The sequence below is a fragment of the Lygodium microphyllum genome, chromosome 24 (genome assembly GCF_053477565.2).
Source record: "Lygodium microphyllum isolate KBCC chromosome 24, Lygodium_microphyllum_v1.1.10, whole genome shotgun sequence".
Lineage (NCBI taxonomy): Eukaryota > Viridiplantae > Streptophyta > Polypodiopsida > Schizaeales > Lygodiaceae > Lygodium > Lygodium microphyllum.
Window position 1 is genome coordinate 48,461,530 of NC_141158.1, and position 7,633 is coordinate 48,469,162.

The following is a 7,633-nucleotide window of genomic DNA, read 5'->3' on the forward strand; positions in this document are numbered from 1 at the left end:
TTTAACTTGCAAACAATTTATGGATGGAGTAATGTCAGTTTGAATGCGTTATTGAAGTAGGTATCAATTCAATTTGGCTTATGAATCATAATATTAATTGTTCTATTTTGAAATCAGACACAAATATATATTGGTGGTGTTGGTGGTTTTTTAACTCACTTTTAAAAATATATATTGGTGGTTTGTTTGTTAGGTTCTCTATATTTTTTCATCTTTCGTATTGGACTGAACTCAAGATCAATCACCTGTTGGACCCCATGCACATATTAAAAAATATTGTATCTACATTATGGGATCACTTGATAGGGGCTCGTGATTCAGTCAATGTAAGGAAGGATTTACGTAACATTGGTTGCATGAGACGAGCTTGGCCATGCATTGGACCCAGAGGAAAGATTGAGCTACCCCATGCACCTTGGATGTTGTCAAAGAACGAGGAAAAAATAGTGAAGGAACAAATATGTAGCTTTCGAACACCCACAGGATGTATGAGATGTCTCAAGGGAGCCTTCATAAAGAAAAAGAAAAGAGGTGTGGAGCAACTATTTGGTTTGAAGTCCCATGATTGGCACAAAATGATTCAAGTAAGGGTATCTCTAACCATGAATATAGTAATTAGTGGAGTAACTATGTGTAAACTTTGGGGTATGATGACTTTTTCCTCAACTAATCATTTGATCTATGAATATTGTTTACATTCAGTTCGTACTTCCTACTAGCATATTCCATTGTGTATCCAAAGATGTACGTGATATCATTTACAAGATGGGAGAGCTTGTGAGGTGTGTATACATTGTATTTTTTCATTATATATCTTTGAATTTCTACACAAAAATAAACAATTGTCAAATACATCCTGACAGATACGTGAGCTCGAAGGAAATTGATCCAAACACATTGCAAGATGCTCGAGTATTATCTGCTGAGGTGGTTTGTTTGGTGGAGGAAATTTTTCCTTGATCCATTTTGACTACTCAATTACATTTACTCGTACATTTGATTGATGAGATCACACTTTGTGGGGCAGTTCATGCAAGGTGGATGTTTTTTCTTGAGCGCTTCATGAAAACCTTGAAAGATTTTGTGAGGCAAAAAGCACGGCCTGAGGGAAGCATGGCTGAGGGTTGGTTAATGCAATCATCCCTTGTTTACATCTCTGAATATCTTGCTGAAGTGGACTCCTCTCAACCACGACAATGGAAAGATAATGAAGACTTGAGGATGACCTCTATAATATCTCAAGGAAAAGAAATGAGTAAAGTGCTAACAAAAGAAGAACTTCGTAAGTTAAATAGTTTTTGTGTGCTCAATAGTGATGTAATGAGCAAATGGGTGACACTATATAATGAAGCAAGGGCAAGAAGAAAAAGCGAAAGACAAGCATTTAGCACCAGATATGGACGTAATGTCTTATTTCCAGATCATCTAAATGCGCTCCCACGTCATATTGATATAGATTGGTTACATGAGGAAATGGAGAGAATGAAAAAAGAGGAGGAAATTAATATATCTTAAGAAGAGTGGGAATATGCACGAGGTTGCTTATCAAAGGTGAGACATACTATCAATTAATTTGTTTCCATAAGTTATATTTTATATAAAAAATTGACATGTTTGATCTTAATCTTTTACTACTAGTGCACATTATTCAATGCTATTTGGTGTGAGGGTAAAAATCTTCGAACTCAACGTATAGATGAAAAGAGAAATACCCAAGATTGTGGTGTCCTTGCTCACTTCGAGGATGCCAATGGTACCATGGAAGGTTATTGTGGCTTGATCCAAGATATTCTGAAGCTTGACTTCAGACGATTCTTTATATATGTACTGGATGTGAAGTGGTTTAAAGAAGTGGTAACAAATGGTGAGCATTGCACAATCAGATGTCATCCAAGTGGTTTTGTAATCATTGACTCTACAAAATTTCACCAAAACAAGAATGACACATTAGTACTACCTCAACAATGCGAGCAGGTATATATGCAAAAGCTAATTTTTTATATGTATACATGTGATACATATACACAATATAATAAGTATTTAAGTTTCTTGCTTTTATTTTTCAAATACAGGTTGTGTATCATCCAATGGTAAACAATAACCGATGGTGGTACGTCATAGGCTATATCTAATCGTTCAAAACCAATATATGGTAATATTACCGACATAGAGATAGCAGATGACAATCCAACAATTAATGATGATGTACATGATGACACCATAATGGATGATATGCGTGATATAGTACAAGATAAACCTCGCGAGGATGTTTAAGGAAATGCAGAAGAGGACAATAATGTGATTAATGATATTGATGAAGTTATTGAGCAATATAGCAACACATCTGATAGTGGGATAGACTTATTTGTTTCGTTACCTCTTGGTAACATAGACCTAGAAGTAGATAGTTTAGCAAGGGCTGATCTCATTGAAGATGAGATGGATCATTCACTGTAACATACTTAATTTGCTTAACGATTCAATGTGTATTCTTAATTCTATGGAAAATATCATATGCACAAATGCATACTCAAGAATCAATAGTCAAGTTTATAGCTAAATTGAATTTTCCATAATAAAAAGGAAGTATTTTTTATTATCTTCAAGTAGAGAAATTACGAGATACATGCAATGCTTGCTACTAATTGTATAATAAGGTTTCTGTCGCTTGTCGTTAATTACTTATATCAGGCTTGTCAATTGGAGGAACTGCCATTCATTAGAGAGCAATGCAAAATTAATTATTAACTCTGGTTTTTTTATTATATTAATTCCAATTTCAGGTGGTTAAATAATTACGCATCTGAAGATGCGTCTATATTCACGTCTATTTACGCGGATATATAGACGCAAAATTTGCGTCTATTTACACACTCTTTTACACGCACACATAGACACAAAATTCGCGTCTATTTACACGCTCTTTTACACACACATATAGACGCAATGATAGACGCGCCCGACTTTGCGCGTTTAACATGCGCATCTATGCCTCGTTTCTGTTGTGGTGGGGAGGACAAGCAGAATGAGAAAAACAAGATGAAAAACCTCTCTCACTAAGCTCAAAGGATAACATGAATGTGAGCTTAATATTTTTAGCAACTATGTATCTAGAATCTTTAAGTCAATCCATGTTTATGTGCTTCCTTATAGAAATGGATTTGCAAGTGTAGCTCACAGATCAATATGAGAGGCAATTAAGGAAATAAAACAAAAGCTTTAGTGTGGGAATCATAAAATGTTCTTTGAGTACCCATAAAAACAAACATTTGCCCTTAAAAGCTAGCTCCTTCTCTAGCAAAGATTTGGGCTAGGGCAATGACCTCGTCTCATGCATTGGTGCTAGCCATATCTTCCCACCAATTACTAAAATTTCTCATCTTAGTATATGATGCAACAACAAGAGATCAACCCCAATTTGACTATCTGTGGGATACAAAGTATTACGTAATCTAGTAGTTCATAGTGTACTACTAAGGAAATATGGATATCAAATGTAGGATTTCGTCATGAATTCCAAACCTAAAAAAGTTGCTAATGGAGAGAGAGAGAGAGAGAGAGAGAGAGAGAGAGAGAGAATGTATTAATCTCAAAGCATTGTGAATTTTTGTATAAAATCCACAATACAACTATTCTAAAAAAAAATTATACATTTTTTTGAAAAATGCATTCATTTTTCCATACAACAAAGATTATTATAGGTCGAGCTCATCTTTTGCCCTCGTAGGTGTATGAATACTTCTTTGTGAAAGGATTATCATGGGTATGAATACTATTGGCAAAATTTTAGACGAGTGTTAACTTGTAGATGTGTTGGATTATTAATGAGGATAACATTATATTAAATATCGGTTCTTAATACAATAAAGAAAGTAATGTCTAAGGGGTTTGATTGTCTTTTAGTCATTTTGCCACTTCATATTCATGTTTCATTTGTTGTCATTAAAGTTCTTAACAATTTTGTCAAAAGGCTTTTGGGTACATGCAAGTGTGATTGGATTCTACTATTTAAACTCTTTTATTTGTCATTGCACAAGGAGTTTATTGTTTAAATATTTGCATATTAAAAGCAATTCATAGCACATGTAATTTTTCATAGATCTCAAGATTCTTTACTAATCTTCAAAGCTACAAAACTAAAGGGCTACCTAAGAGTTGAACATACATTATGAGATTATTGTCAATGTAAAGTGTGAATAAAAGCACATTTTGTCTTTATAGAGCCATGTTTGAGTTGTTCTTACCATTTTTGAATATTTATTAACAAGAAAGGTAGTTGTCCTTTACAACTAAAAACACAATACGGGGGAAGGGAGTAAGGAGAGAGACAAATAGATGACAAAGAGTGATTGTTGGTGCGAAGATTACATCTATTTCTATAGCCTTGAATGACAATTGACATGGATGTAAGGGAGTCTCTTAGGTGGAGGCTGTTGCACCCTAATGTGAAGGCCTCCATGGAGTGCAATGAGTGATAAGCTCTTGATCATGATTAGGGACACTCACTACCATGTGGAGGGCTGCATCTCTTTGCACTTTAGCACATTGGTCTGCAAGACCCTACATATTTGCATAATAGCTGAGACCGTCCACATGGTTTGGCTACTACTGGTGCTCTTTGATTTGGCATTATTGCTGAGTTGGCATCTAACACTTCTCAACCTCCTGGGACAACTAATACTTCAAAATCTCTTACAGTTCGCAATTGATACTTATGTATAACATAAAAGCTTTGGGTTCTCTCATGGTTGGTCTCTTTGTGTACTCAACCACCCATGAGCCCTCTTGCTACATGAAACATACATTAGGATGTGAAGTGCCCTAATTGTTACTAACACTAGTGCTCTAAACCCCAGTGTTTGTGAAGTCTTGGGAAAACATCCATGCAAAGCTAAAAGAAGCCAAGGAAGTAAAGCCCTAATTATTACTAACACTAGTGTAAAGCACCACAAGAATCAACTCCATCATAGCAAGGAGATATAGTTTAGGCTTGATCATATTGATGTTGGTCTTCCACTCCCTATCTATTAGGGAGTGATACATTTCCATATATTGCATTTTGTGCATATCACCATCAAGTGTGATGGATATATTATTTAGGGCATTGGTCTTCCACTCTCTATATATCAATGAGTGCCACATTCATGTATATCCCATTTTTGTGCGTTCAATACTCTATTGGTCCATATTGCCAAAGCTTTGAAAATTTGGATTATGTTCCTTATATCAACCTCCCATGAACCCTCTTGCCACAAGAAACATGCAAACCCTAATGTGAAACATTAGAAAAACACTTGTTCGAAGCATGGGGAGAACCTAGGCATGGAGTGCCTAGTTAAGTATTAAACACATTTGTTTGAAAAGATAAATGTTGCATATGTGATAGTCTTGAGAAACACGAAGAAGCAAAGATCGCCTCACATAATTTCTTTCTCAACAAAAAAGAACATCTTGTACAACATTCAAGAAGAAATAACACTTTCTTGACCCCGATGTTCTAGAGCAAAAAGTTCAAGACACAACTTCTGTAATCATGCTGGGCAATACAAACTACATACGATGCATTAGCACGAGCTCTTCCAGTCTCAAAATGAACTCGAAATGAATACAGTCGTGCCTTGTACAGATTCTGCCAGCAACGCAGCAATATCGACTTCATAATTGGAGTACATAATCTTAAGCTTGTCGATGCTCTGATGTAGGAGATAATCCACTAGCTAGGGTAGGAGCATGAGCCTTGACCTATTAACATGAGGGAGAAGCTGCATTAGCTGGTATATATTATTGAGCGAGACTTTGAAGGATACAGTGCTAATGCATTAGAAACAACACTGCATGCGTGCAGTAATCAAGTGTGATAATATTTTATATGACAAACTTACTGGTTAATAACAAGTACAAGCACGAAAAAGTTACTCACTTGGGTCGGTGGTGGTGAGGGTGGCCGAGCCGCGGAAGTCGCAGGTGCCGCTGGCGGCCTTGGTGGCTTGCCAATAGGCGTTCATAGCGAAGGAGGCGTGCGATGGCAAGGTGTTGGGTTCGAAGCAGGTGCCGTTGGGGCCGGGCTGGAGAGGCTGGCACAGGTCTGGCATGGTCCCGCAGACGAAGTCTAGGGCTGCTTGGAGGTCGGGAACGGTAGCCTCGGGTTTGGCCACGCACCATGAGCCAGACATACCAGCTGGTGGCGCTCCAGCTCTTCCTGATCCCCCATCACTACCGGTCATATTATTAACATGGTAACCTAGCGCGAGGTTTACGGGATAGACGGGGTTGCCGTCCGGGGAGAACATACCCCAGTTGCGCTCGGTGGTGGGACCCGGCTTCTGGTTCTCGTTGAAGAGGGCGAAGACGTAGGTAGGTACGAAGACGTGCGGCCGACGCGGCGTCCCCATGAGAGTCAAGTTGAGCGTCTTGTTGACCAGCCTCTGGTTGTAGAGGGCCGCGTTGGTCGGGCTCGCGCCCGGCTGGTCCGCATCGCCGGCGGTGGGCCAGCCCGTCTCACTGATGCCGAGTCTCACATCCTCGAAGCCCAGCTTCTCCATGGCGGCTGCCATGGCATCCAGTTGCGCGTCCAGGAGGGTGCGGTATGTGAGCGCGCCGTCCGGGACGGTGACATTGGAAGCCGGGTCCATGAGAGCGTAGCCGAGGGCGATGTCCTTGGTGTTCTGGATCCAGGTAAGGTACGGGTAGAGGTTGACGTAGAAGTAGGAGCGCGTCTGCTGTAGCATGTGGAGCAGCGGCCGAATCACAGACTCAGCTATGTCCGGTCGGAACGCTCCGGCCGACGGCGGGAAGGAGGTGCTCAGGACGTTGGCGGCGGAGGAGGTTGTGACGCGGATGACGCGATCCAGGCGGTTGGCGTTGATCAGGGAGACGTGGAGGTTTTGCATGGCGGGCACCAGCTGCTGCCACACGCCTGCCTGGCGCAGGCTGTCGTCTGTGAGGACCTCATTGCCCACGAAGATTAAGGAGATGTCGGTGGCCGGGTAGTAGGGCAACAAGTTGCGCTGCACCCACTGGTCCGCGGCCGCCTGGCTGGACGCCAGCGAGGGAATCTCCTGGTTGGTGACTGTGATGGCCAGCGTGAGGCTCGTGTTCGCCATCGCCTTTAGCACTTCCGGAGCCGCGTCGAAGATCCTCACCATGCCAGCCCCGCTTTGCTGGATCAGCGCGACGGCCTGGCTGGGCGGCGGCAGGTTGTTCGCCACGCGCCCGTAGTTCACGCCCATGCTCAGAGCACGGCTGCCGTTGGCTCCCGCCGCTACAATATATAACCGACACGCCAACAATGGTATTTAGCGTCGACACAAAGAGCTAGTTCTCAGTTACAGAAACAATAGGTAGTACCGTAGTACTAATAGATGTGCTGACACTAATAAATATTTAGGGAGTCCGACGAACGATGCGCTTATTCCAGACTGGAGTTTGTTATCACAACGCAACATTGCTTTTGAACTTGCCATTGAAGAGGTAGAAATAAAACCAATGGAGTGTGGCAATGTCTACGTACCTGAGGTCGGCGCTGCGTGCGACCAGCTTCTGAAGAAGTTGCAGGATACCAGTAGCACCAGGATTAGTACGTTCATGACTTGAATCCTCCAGCGCGAGCAGGGAATTGCGTTATCAGCAGCCA

The 7,633-nt window shown here is 41.0% G+C and overlaps 1 pseudogene; it reads right to left on the bottom strand.

Moving 5' to 3' along the window:
• Positions 1 to 5,912: 5,912 nt before the first annotated feature.
• LOC148015058 (putative glucan endo-1,3-beta-glucosidase A6 pseudogene) lies at positions 5,913 to 7,229 on the bottom strand (annotated as a pseudogene).
• Between the last annotated feature and the right edge of the window lie 404 nt (positions 7,230 to 7,633).